This window comes from Lepisma saccharinum, chromosome 18 (genome assembly GCF_977018435.1).
Source record: "Lepisma saccharinum chromosome 18, izLepSacc3.1, whole genome shotgun sequence".
In the NCBI taxonomy this organism is placed as follows: Eukaryota; Metazoa; Arthropoda; class Insecta; order Zygentoma; family Lepismatidae; genus Lepisma; species Lepisma saccharinum.
Genome location: NC_139246.1, coordinates 14,725,784 through 14,739,396, shown reverse-complemented (window position 1 = coordinate 14,739,396; position 13,613 = coordinate 14,725,784). Strand labels below are relative to the sequence as shown.

General features: G+C 35.8%; 1 long non-coding RNA gene across 2 annotated transcripts; it reads right to left on the bottom strand.

The window, feature by feature from the left end:
* Window positions 1-5,824: 5,824 nt before the first annotated feature.
* Window positions 5,825-13,231, bottom strand: LOC146001865 (uncharacterized). Of its 2 annotated transcripts, none has more exons than XR_014443615.1 (4): window positions 13,123-13,231; window positions 12,029-12,094; window positions 10,188-10,310; window positions 5,825-6,016 (listed from the first exon to the last, which is right to left on the bottom strand). It is a non-coding gene; the product is annotated as an uncharacterized LOC146001865 (long non-coding RNA). The 2 variants fall into 2 exon arrangements; XR_014443616.1 differs by lacking the exon at window positions 5,825-6,016 and adding an exon at window positions 8,815-8,916.
* Between the last annotated feature and the right edge of the window lie 382 nt (window positions 13,232-13,613).

Below are 13,613 nucleotides of genomic sequence, written 5' to 3'. Positions count from 1 at the left end.
AACGGGAAGACACGCGACTTAAGGTGCCACTTGATAATACCGACCGCTTGTGTGTGTGTGTGTGTGTGTGTGTGTGTACGCGGTTGCCGAGAGCCATTCTCCAACTCATATCTGTGTGAAAAGTGATTTTCATCTCTGATTCAAGTGGAAAGCATGTACAGAAAGAAACTTGACGCGCACTCAGATTTGCGACTTAAATTAACCACCATTGAACCCAACATACACCAGCTTGTGCGAAAAAGTCAGCACCAACCGTCACATTTGTTCGATGAGTAAAAAAGAAAAATGTTTTCAATTTCAGCATTTGTGTTTAGTTAGCTGTTAGAGTAGAGTAAATTAGTCTTTTAAATTACATATTTACTTTTCTGTAATTAAGTATGTGTAATTTGTTTAATCAAGCGTAAAAGAGGGCTTCTTAAAGTACTCCATGTTAGTATAAATAATGATTATAAACTAGGTGCACACCCCTACAAGTAATTCTGCTGGCGCCCATGCTTGCGGGGCCCATAAAGTGTAATGTATTTCAAGGTGGGTTCCGGACTGAAAAAGGTTGAGAACCACTGAGCGAGGGTGTTCGGGGAAAAAGCACGTAAGTCAAAAAATACAATTTTAGAGCAGGTCGTTTCTCATGTTTGTTTTTTAATAGCAAATATTGTAGGCATGATATACATATTGGATCATCACTGTTTAGAATCCTTACACGTGTCCAATATACAATTATATTATTATATGCTCTTTAATTGATTCAGTGAAACTTAAAAGATAGCAACAGATAATCGCAGTTCGTGACTTAAGCCCGCTTTAGACGAAAGCATTTCCTTTAATATTTTTGCTATGTAAATGCTTTCAACAATCTTATAAGAGATAGTACTTTACACGGAAGCATTTGATGTAAAATTTCGGTAAGCTTTTTCGATTACAATGTATATAACATATACAGCACGAAAGACACGTCGAGTTACATCATCTATGCTGAGTGCACGGTGTTTATAACTGAAACAACTAAAATATTCTTCCATACGTGTACAGTAAACGTTGTAAAGTATGTATTCAATCAGCGCCATTCTTCTCTACCTAAAACCATTTAATACGAAGCAATATTCCTCTCGGTTGAATAGTTATCGTCGATTTAAAGTGTGAAGTGATACGTTGTTTACATCTCACGCGCCCGCCATTACAACTGCCCTCGTGACCTAGAGGTCTCTTGTGATTGGTTACGCTACGAAAAATGCTACGGACCGAGCCTATCCTTGAGAAATGCCATGAAATATGCCATGGCATCTGAAATGTCATAACATTTCTCACTTTACACGGTAGCATTTTCGTCATGGCGTAAATGTTAAGAAAATTGCTGAGCAAATGCTTTCGTCTAAAGCAGGCTTGATGTGCCTTTTCCGGAACATCCTAGAAATTATGATTAATCGATCCACATTGAAGGGAGAATATTTCAAAGCGATCAAAACATGTATCGATAATGATGTCATTTCAGTGACGTGAATATCTTGAATTTCATTCCATGAAGAAACGCAAGATGGGCTTTACTAGATTCATAACTTTAATAGAAATGTATTGAAGGATGTCCACTGAACGTTAATATGTTTCCAAACTGCTGTCAGTAATACTTTGCAGTGCCGCATGGCATAACAGTTTGGTAAATTATATGTAATCCACATTCTCAACATTATTAAAGCTTTTTGAGTTTAAAACTGCATACCGACACTTAGTTTTCCATTTCCCAAGTCATTTCTGTGTAATTCGTATCAATCGCCTCTAAACAGAAAATTGTATCAAGCCAGAGTTCACAAACTCAATCACCAGTCGTTGCACTCTCAGGTATTCAAGAAATGTCATGTCGGTAATTTACAAACCTTCCTGGTTTATTGGCAATCACGGTGCTGATGAACGTTTTGCAGGGCAATGCCCAGGGACACAATGAAAAAAGCAAGGAAGAAATGTTTTCCGAGAGCGACGAGAGATGGCAGCACGCCATATAAAGAAGAGCAGAGTTCATTATAGAAACTAGGAGCGGAGGAGAGCGATTACATATATTATAGTAAATGAAAAATATATAAAGGAAGAGTATAAAAATTATAGAAGGAGTGAATAAAATGTTGTATATAGCCAATTAAGATAATTAAGAATATCCTCATATATGAAACAATTAGAAAAGTTAATAAGTGAGCAAATGAATTCAGAAATGCATCTCCTTTCTGATCCTCTGACGAGGAGAACATCGTCAGCTTTTGTATTTGTCCGTCCCTCGGTGGCGCTGTGTTCAATTAGACGCCCCGAAGCACTTACGGTTGCGCTTCTTATTAGACGCACTGGGCCATAGGCAGCGCTTGCTGTTAGCGATCCTGGGAGATTCCACTTTTGGTCGTTACATAGGAGGTGGCGCTATTGTCAGTTTAGTCGACCCTACTCTTTCTCTAAGTATAGCTTGTATCGTTTGCCAAAGAAGCGAGGAAAGTGAGTGCATATATGTAATAAATAAGATTACGATTTAAAAAGGTAAGAAATAAATTAGAAAAAGAAGAAGAAGCCTTTTCCCAAAATTAGAAGGAAGAAAAGAAGAAGAAGCCTATTCCCATAATCAAAAAGAAGAAGTCTTTTTCCCAAATCAAAGAGAAGAAAAAAGAAGAAGTCCTTTCCAAAAATAGAAAGAAGAAAAGAAGAAGTCTTTTCCAAAATAGAAGGAAGAAAAGAAGAAGAAGCCTTTTCCCAAATCAAAGATAGGAAGGCAGAAGAAGCCTTTTCCAGAAATTACGAGAAGAAAGAAGAAGAAGATTTCCTTTCAAGAAGAATATAACCGACGTAAATTTGGAATCAGAATATATATCTATATATATATATATAGATATATATATCAATGTATATACAAGCTTCGCTATATATTTTCTCTGTATTGTGTATAGTTTTCAGAATATAGATCCACATTTAACTATATCCTCTTGACTATAAAACGCTTTCTTATTTGGAATTCTCGAATAAAGAACCTATCCCCTGAGATTAAGATATCTGTAGCCGTGGTATAAATAACATTTAAGTGCAATAGAGGGACGTTGCACAAGTGGCGCCGATAACGTGGAACTTTACCTTAACTTACCCACGAAGGAGGTGTAGCAGCTATTATCGTTTATTTTCGTGTCTCAAGATGCCGAACGCTGCTCGAGGAACCAAGCAACATTTTCAAGGACAAAAATTATTTTTATAGTTTATATTTCACATAAGTAATTAAGTTTCTATCCATGATACATAACTTGTGAGAATGCCCGTAAGATCATTAATGAAAAGACGAAAATTGACAAAAAAAATCATTTTATCTAAAAAACAAGTACGTTGATATTAATATTCAAAAAGAGTGTATGTAATTAATATGTAAATCTAACGAGGTCTTCTGTAATATATACAAATGCGGTGAAATGATTCACCTTCTCGGAATGTACTCAAGTGCCAACCTCTCCTCCTCGAAGTAAACAACAGAGACCGCCACCATGTGGGTTAACGAGGCTCTGGTGAGTAGAACTACAATTAACTCTGTGGCTGTATGTTGTCAAATTATAGTTACAGCTTTTAATATAAAAGTTTTAGCCCTCACGTACTTGTATTGCTCGCAGGGGCATTTCACACTGAACTGATATTTGACACACGGCACACGACGCATGTCTCTTGGAAACGTTTCACACTCAAGTGGCATTACACGCTGCACACGAATGCATTCGATTGGCGAAATTCTCAAGTGACACGCTACACTTGTTGCTTCACTGTGAAATTTCCCTAAGGGAGATTTCACACCGAACTAGCGACAAATAGGAAGGTCTGACGTATTAATAGCAAACGAACCTTAAGAGAAAGAGGTAAAAAGGAAAGTGTGAATGTTAGAAGTTATGAAACTAACAGAAAATATGTCATCAACCAAACGAAATTCTGACATGATCACTCACTCTGAGTTACCTACTTTTTCAGCAACATAGCTGTGTAATTAAGTTACTTCCTAAAAAGCAACTTTCTGTACTCAGGCATACATAAAGCTTATCTGAGATACCTGCAGAGACTTATATCACTGGAACTATTCAACGTTTGAGAATCCACCCCCTCAAAATGTTGGTTGTGTGATAACTATTTGTCTAGTGAGAAATTCAACTAATATATTGCGTAGCCAGGAGAAAAAGAGTGTGCAAAAATGAGCGTGCACGAGTTTACGATAAACCGTGATAAGTTATCATACAAAACCTGTTTGAAGATAGTCTATCGAACGTACTGAAACTTGCATATTCCTGAAACTAAAGACTAGTTGGAACTTGTCTGAAACTGATCACGTGACTATTTAATCTGCACTTACCCATTCATATGTATTGCGCTGAGCGTATAAAATTATAGAAAAAGTTCGCCATTATGTCAATGGGAGATTATAGGGATTTTCCCCCACTTCTATAACATCAGCCTGTTTCAATGTTACAGCTACATTAGACCAGAAAATGCATATTAAGCTCAAATTATATTAGTTTCAAAGTACGAATGCGTTTTCTTACGACAATACTTTTCCGTAATTCACAAGATTTTGCGAAGCACCATCTGACGAGAGTTTTTAGAAATACTCGCAGTGGGTGAGATAGTATGCTTCTGCATAAGAACGAACATATTGAAAATATAAATAATTAAAGCCAATTTGTTGGCCAAATCTGATACATTGCATTCTGTTATACTTTTTATGTTGTACTCACGGGATATTTGGGGTAAATGGACCAAATTATGTATGTACCTTAGCAAGGCCCACGGGGCCTCCTCAATTTGATTTCTTTGTACAACTACAAGACATTCATTTTCTCCGATCTCATATTCTGAAATTACATCTTAACAAACACAGTACTTTGTACCATCAAAAGCAAAAATATAATAATTCCATATGTGCTTATTTGATTGTGAAGTAGCACAACTCATTTATGATTCCCATTGTACATTTCCATTACTTATTTATCCTTTTTCCCCCCCTCGTTAATTGTTAAAATTGAAATTTACCAAATAAGAGTATGGACCCCCCGCCATTTTTGTCTGATGTTCTGGAGCCCTGAACCATAGGCGCCGACTTTAGGGGGGCCAGGCACTTTCTGCTCCTCCAAAATTCCTCCAGAAAGAAGTACATACATTTTACATAAAAACTTTATATCCCCCTCAAGTTGGTGCCTCTGCCCTGAAAACATAGGCCTACATACACAAATTACTGAATTTAGAATCAAAGTTTTGCTTCGAACCATTCACATCATATATTGTCCTTGGCCCCAAGTTTTAGTACCAAATCGCCGCCACTGCACAAAGATGAGCTGCTTTGTTTCAAAGATGGGCATTATAATCCATTTTCTTAAAGCAGACACTGCTTGATACATGAAAAGATGAGAAAATAAAGTGCTAATTTCCGAAAAAAAGAAGTTACAACTCCACATTCGAAAATGCTGCTGCGAATGTTTCAGAAACGCCGATAGAGGGCAGAGAAAGCGGACACCGCAAGAAGCAAGAAACTCTTTATAGTTGAACAGGATTTTACCATATGTAAACGGAACTAAATTCAGAAATTTACATATTTATATGTTCAATCATCATTTTAATCATTTCTTGCTAACAAGATCACCAATTTATCAAATATTGCGTATCTGGTATGTTGTTATTTTGAATTCAGAGTACTTCACTTGCTCAAGGATGGGATATGGGTAAGAGTTGATTGTACGGTGTTGTCGTAGCCTATAAATTGTAGACTTGAGATAATTTATAATATGTTACTGTAACTAGGAATGACAAAGTTCAATTTTTTAGACATACACACGTATTATCAAAACTTTATTAAAATATAATGTTTATTCTATGTACAGACTCGAAATAATACACTAAAGAAATAATATTTAGAAGGAACAGAAAACTCTTGCCATGTTAATTTGTAACATCTTGTACAGATAAATGCTGTCATGTCCAAGTGAAAGTATCAACCTTCATTGTTGTATCAGAGGACAATAAGCTGATTTACCTGAAATATTAAATAACATATTATAAGGTACGCTTCAAATAAGTAAAGCTACGGAACTGATTAAGCTAGAGAGGTAAAGTGGTGGACAGTTGAATGTACAAAATATATCCATGTCGACATGATGTATTTCGCTTAATCTCTGAGGTATCAAAACAAACACGGAAAATAATATCGTGTGTTTCTTTAAAGTAGTTAAATAATTATAAATATTAAGTTACATGATAAAGATACCCACTGCACATTTGAACATGCTATGCAAGCATATGGGAGAATATTGAGGCAGGTCTCCACACATTCACAATCTCTGCCATTTGTGGATTTGATGTGGTCAACTGCGGCCGCCTTTAACACCATTTATTAGAGACTGGGTGAACCCCATAGCCACTCCCTGAAGTGACACTGTACAAAAGTTCCCATCAGAAATCATTCACCCTGTGAATCGAAGCTGGATGTCGCGCATTGCAGTCAGGCCTCATATCGACAGGATGCGACTATTTAATTAAATGTGATTAAATCATTATTGTATGTATTATGGGGGATCTAAAGCCATGTTAAAGAATAGGCCCAAATTCCCAGACACAACCGTACCACTAATATAGATTCTGTAGATCAGTAGTAAATATTCTGATCGACCAACCTGTATGTACTTATCTTGATTATGCGTGGAGATCTGGCAACATGGCCCTCGGTTACCATGACAAACGGTGCTGCCATCTGTTAACGAAAAATTACAGCGAAATCAGCTTTAGTACGGCCTTAAATTATATGAAGGGCTCCGGAGTAAAACTTGGTGACATTTTTGTCATTATTGAGTTTCTTACGTAGAAAGGTTATTAGAAGCTACACCGTAGATAAATTGTTCTCGTGTTCTGTTTATCAATTTCAGAAGGTTTCACTGAGCTTAATTGCATGACATGGAAATTTAACTCGAAGATTGGATAATGGCACTTTACATTTTGTAATTCAATTATGATCAAACTACGGTCCAGGAACCTTTTTCCGGATCAATTTAAATACGTTCCAGTAACATTCTTTTCAATGAAACAATACGCAACTTGAACTGAATTTAAATTGTGCAAGAAAATAGGTTCCCGAACTGCAGCGGAACCCAACATAACTTTTTAGAATTTATGCGTTCCTGGACCTTAAACAACCCTGGCACAGACTCACGTCAATCATTTTGTGGAAAACATCCGACACGACATGGGCAAGGAGACATTACACACAGCGGTTGCAAAGAGGACTGATTCGCAGGCCATTCGGTCGGAAATTCTGCTACAACTTCCCACCAAGTGCTGGAGAAAGTCATTGAGGTAATGACCTTGAATGATGACGTAAATACCAGCAGGAAAAAGGACACCGTTCTATAACTCTAGTTCTTTACGTTGAACCTTAGCTGCTGCGAGAATTAATGACCTCATCTACCTCATTGATTGCTGTAACACGTTAATAATTTATTCTTATTCGTATAGTTCTCGCAATTTGACCTTGAATTTGGTTCTCTGGAAAGGAATTACGTGTAAAGGAATCGGTGCGTGACTTCCCAATGTGTTTCCCTTATCTGGATAGTTCAATGACTTTCTTTTGTTTATAGGAAAGGCACAGGCGTAGTAGCTATGGCGGGACAAGAGGGGAAGTTGCCCCAGAGAACGAACGAGCAAAATGAAAATATTGGTAGATAGTAAAGGTTTTATATTAATGCAAAAAGCATAAAATATTCCCTGTACTAAACTTAATAGGGAAATATTGTCAAACATGAATGGCACTGTAAGAAAATATTCATTAATCAAAGAATTCCAATTTGTTTGTCGATTGTCAAATGTTTTTGACCACTAAAATTATAATGCACGTAATATATTGTAAACTGATATCCTTGACGAGTACAGTGTCTATAGCGGTGCAAGTGTGTCCCTTGCAAAAGAGGTTTGATGATTAGGTCGCGTCTTATTGTTACGAACGCGTAATTTAAATTGTGAGATCCAAAGAGGAGATCGAAGTTTTCCATTATATATTTTCCAGAGCAGCAGCAGGTCGCGGACTGTCCTTCGATCGTCAAGCCTTTGTATTCGGAGCTCCTCTATTAGATTACTGTACGAATCAAATCTGGGATAAGTACCTTCAAGTTTATACTTCATGTAACGTAACATTTTCGATTGTTCTCGCCCTATTTTTGTAGTCTGTACTATACTGTCAGTGTTCCACACAACACACCCGAATTCAAGTTTTGAGCGTACTAATGAGTAATATAATACCTTAAGTGTTTGGGTGTCTCGAAAGTCTCTGCCCATTCTAATAATGAACCCGATAAGTTTGTAAGCGTCGCTTATTACTTTGTTAATATGGTGAGTGAAAGTTAGCTTAGAGTCAAAATATATTCCTAGATCCTTTGCCGTTTCAGATTTTTTTAGATTGGTATTATTAAGTTTCACAAATTTACTTCTTCGTGACTCATTCATTATTCCAATCATTTTTTTGCTAACAAGATTGCCAATGCACATATTATTAATTTCGTATCTAAAATGTTATTTTGATCTCAGAATGCTGTGCTTGGACTAGCGTCTTGGTTAAGATTGTGGTCTTGTAGTACAGAATTTATATATTATAGGCTTGTAATAATCCAATAACCCATAATATAATCTTGAATATGTTAATATAACTAGGGATTGCAAAGATCAATTTTTAGACACACATTATCAAAACTTTATTCATGTGGTTTATTTAGTGTTTATTTTATGTACAAGACACGAAATAATACTCTGAAGAAATAACGTTTAGAAGTAACAGAAAACTCGTCATGTTGATTCGTAACATACTATTCCACGCGTATAGACATGTGCTTTCATAATCAAGTGGAAATATGAGCCTTTTTCGTTGTATTAGAGAGTAATGAGTTGATTTTCCTGAAATATAAAGTAAGTTAAGCTAAAGAGCTGATCAAGTTAGAGAGATGTACGAGGAAGGTCTTGGAACAGCCATGTGGGAAATAAATTGCATTACAAACGTATGCCTACGGGCATACTTACAATAACATATCCCAAAGTATAAATTTAAAGAGAAGAAGGCATGTACTTCTTTTATTCAGTACTATATATTTTCCAATTTTTAAAAGTATTCTCTGTTCTTAATTCTGGAGGTAGAAGAGACCAGGAAAATGATGAATATAATCATCCCACTAACAATAAGTCTATTGCTTAGCCTAACTCAGGAAATGTATTTGTCATTACGGCATCAAATACATTCAACCTCACAAATGGAAATTATATAGAGACCACCAGCTCACATTTTATCTTAAGCCCATTTTATGCTCAGAAAGGCTAATCGGGACTGGACCTACAGTTCAAGTAGGATCGAACACGAGACACCCGTGATTACAAGGCTTCAGTGTTACCCATTGGCCATTTGGGGAGACCAGAGATGTATAAAGTGATATTGGAAAGTAAAGTTATTCCCTGTGCATTGGAGGTTGATTTAAATCACTTTAAATAAATAATTTATAGAATAATGTACATAAGGAGTTTGTAGATATCAGAATTACTTTTGGTGAAAGTACATTAATCTCGTAATCATTTAATGGTGTTTATTAGGAAAAAAAAGCAAACAAAATATATATGGGGTGAAGCTCATACGAAAGGAAATATTATGCGTTTTTATAGGCAAAAATAGCAAACATTTTGTGTAGAATAATATACAAAATACTAATCATGTTAAACCATAAATAGTGTCATTATCATTAAACTGTAAATAAACTTTGCAAACTATCATTAAAAAATGCCAAAAATACAGCTATAAAGACTATGACAAATATTTTAAGTTACAATTATATAGTGCACCCAGAATGTTTTATTTTCACTGGAAGAAAAGTTACTGAAATTATTAGTTTCATTAACACACTCATCAAACATTTCCACAGTAGGTTTATATGTATAATATAAGAAACAGAAAAATGTATATTTACACACATATTTTAGTTGCCTTTATCAAACTATTCAAATATTTTATTGGAATGTTCACCAGAAAAAGCCTTTCTACAAAAAACATTGTGCTAATAACCACGCAAGCCATTTTAAGCGTGTTTTTCTTTTAAAAAATCGAATTAAATAATGAAAATAATTAAAAAAGACTTTTGGATTAATAAACGTCATGATTTTTACCCACCCTGGTATGGACTCACCTTAACTATTTTGTGGATAACATTCGACACGACATGGGCAAGGAGACCTTACACACAGCACTTGCACACAGGACTGATTTGCAGGGCATGGATTGGAAGCACATGGATTTATACAATCGTATTCTGTAAATAAAAATAAAAATAGAAAAATAATTTTAAAAATCTACTAAAGTTACTAAAGAAACAGATATGTTAACAGTTTTTCATTCCGCAACTAAAGGACATGCCATATAGAATGTACTGTATAAATCTAATGAGAGCTATGTCTTTAAATTTTGGCAAATTACATTAATTTACCTATCTGCAGATGATACGTATATTGTAAGAACTCAATGCAACGGCTAATTGTAAAGTACTCGTCTCTTGTACATAGGTTTATTTATCTTTACTTCCATTCTGATTTTGCCCTTGTACAGTGGACTACACAAGTACTGCTCGGCAAATTGTCCATGATGGTATTCATTATGTTCTCTCTTTTGGAGGGGGCAACATTTTTGGCGTTTTGTATAAATTCTTGAAGCTGTTGTTGCTAAAGCAAACAGAATAAACATAGTGATGGATAATTTGCTTTGTAATACTTATGCATCCCACTCTACACTTGCCTCACTTAATACTCTGGCAATTTGTTTCTTTGTACAGAGCATTCGTAAAAGATGCAATTCAACTTATGTGCGGTAAGGTCCTACTGTTTATGCTTTTCTGCATTCTTATTTTTCATTCTGATTAATGACGATGAAAAAGCTTGTAACTGTGTGTACACAGAGTGAAAAATACGTGTAACATATACAGGGTGTCTAAAAAACACGGGACATATTGAAACGGAGGTAGAGAGAAGAGAATAAATAGTTGCAAGATGTCTAATCACGAAAATGAATAGTGAAGATGATGCCATTACATATCGCTGAAGAGATGAGAAGGCTTATGCCTTGATGATTACGTCCTGTAGGTGGCGACCTTTTCTAAGCAACCATTCCTGCAGTCGTCGAGGGACATCCTGTATAGCTCGACGTAACATGTCCTCAAGAATCTGAGGGATTCTTCAGTTGTAGCAGGTCGAGTCGAAAGGATCTGTGAGGAAATCGCCAGCATTCCTGTGAACTGCAGGAATGATTGCTTAGAAAAGGTCGTCATCTACAGGTTGCAGGAGCAACGAATTTGTGTGAGGATTTGTATCAAATTCGGGAAATCTTTTTGGAGAAATAGAACTTAGAAATAGCAATAGAAAACGAGGTTCCATATAAGAGGTCGAAACGTTTAAAAAATGATCCACATTAAAGATCTCCGCCATCATCTAAAACTGAATAAAAAAACGTTGCAAGAGTTAGAGTCTTTCGTTTTAACCGTTCGTTAACGGTTGTTGAAGTATTTGAGGAAGGGCTCATTAATTGAAAGCACATCGGTGGATCTTTCATGCAACACGGTCGTTCAACAACCTCCTTACTCGCCTGATCTGTCACCAGCAGACATCCTTTAATTGCTCAAATTTAGAGTACATTAAATGTCCGCTTTGAGGAGATTGACTCAAGTGAAAATTGGCTGCCGAAAGAGAACAGTTCCTGGAAAGATTTCCACGAACGTTACGACAAGTGGTAGGAACTCCAGCAGTGTATACAGGAATTATTTGAAGGCAACAAATGCAATAATGTTATGTACAAATTTAGAGGATTTTCCCGGAAGACTTCGTAAATGCATAGATTAAAAAATATTTCAATTTAAACGCAACTACAAAAGCACTTTAGACAACATAATTAATAGCAAATAGAACTTATGTAAGGGTATAAATCAAATATTTCATTTAGTGAATATTAAACATAAAGCATGTTTTAATACATGATACATACCTTGTGCAATTGTCTGTGACATCATAAGTGGGACGACGAAAATCGTGAGAATAATTGCCATTTTACCTGTACAATAAATATTTATGTTAGTGTGGAGTATAAATCAATATAACTAATAAATAGACGTAAAAATATTTGTTATCTATGCAAAAAAATTATGTATAATCAAGAAAGATAAGAATGCTCATAAATGGCTGTTTATCTACATTTCAACCACAGAGAGATATCTATTTTTGAAACTATCAACAAACAATTGGTTTCTATTATTTATGTAAATCTAAGGTACAAAGTGTAATGAATTTCATGCATCTCTAGTAATTAATAGTGTGCCGAGATTGCTTGTGTATGGAAGCCTTGTGAATCTAAATTTATCTCAAACATCACGCGTCCTTACTATTAAAATCTAACATTGATTTTTCCTAAACTGCCAATGTAACATATGTGCCTAATAAACTGTATTCAGATACTTATATCAAATACATATTGCTATATGTGGAACACTAAAACATACTGCACATTGTAAAATATGGCACTAATATTGACGCTGAATATGTTTATGTAAATCTGAATTTTGTCTTTAATTTCAAAATGAGTAGGAATTGTAGCCTTTCTGGCGGCGTGACTCTAACATGTTTTCTCTGGTTACCAGTCAGGTTAAATCGGCGTTAGCGTCTACCGTTTCGAACTTATACATTACTCTCATCAACAGGGAATGTTAATTAGAGATCAAGGGTGAGGTTAAATATGTGTGTATTAGACTCTGTCCTGTGATTGGTCAATTGATCATTGTACATGCAAAAAATTATATATACATACATACACACGCGTTATATATAGGCTATATAACATTTTTCTTGCAGTTTCTGTGCAATGAATTATGAAACCTAACACTGTTCATTAAACATAACTACCCTTAGAATACCTTTCAAGTTTTATAGCTACAAGAGAACATTTTTTTTCACTGGTGTGACATAAAAAGTAAGTTATTTGAATTACTGTGAATTTTTTGGTGTCGTGGGTGAAGGTGAAAGTAATGAAGCTAAGTCGAGACCCGATTGTACTCTGTGCACAAATTGACTTAAATGTTTACTTACCCATGTTTAAGTTCCCTGAAGTTTTGGTGTAGTGAAGTTGAACAGTTGACGTAAAGCACTAACGGAATATTTAGATATGGCACCTATATAAAGGTATACACACCGGTTCCTCATTGGTCTATTTCTACTTTTTTTTCAGTCCACAAGGAGGAAATTCTTCGCAACTTTCTGACCACGTGCTGGAAAAAGTTGTTCAGGTAATGACCTTGGACGATGACGCAAATACCAACAGGAAAAACGAACACTGTTTGTAACAGTTTGTTACAACCTGTCACGTTTCCCGCGCTAGCGATCGCTCGACAGTGTCGGTGCCAATGAGAAACGAGGAAAAAGACGTCTGCTGGGCAGCGAAGGGTCAATTGAACCAGACTACCATATTAATTACGGGAACAGGCCAATCATTATATTTTTCTGCAAACTGACCTTGAACTTCGTACGTACTTATGGCCGTGTCCGAAAGGTCCAAGGCCGTACTTGAAACTAACACCTTC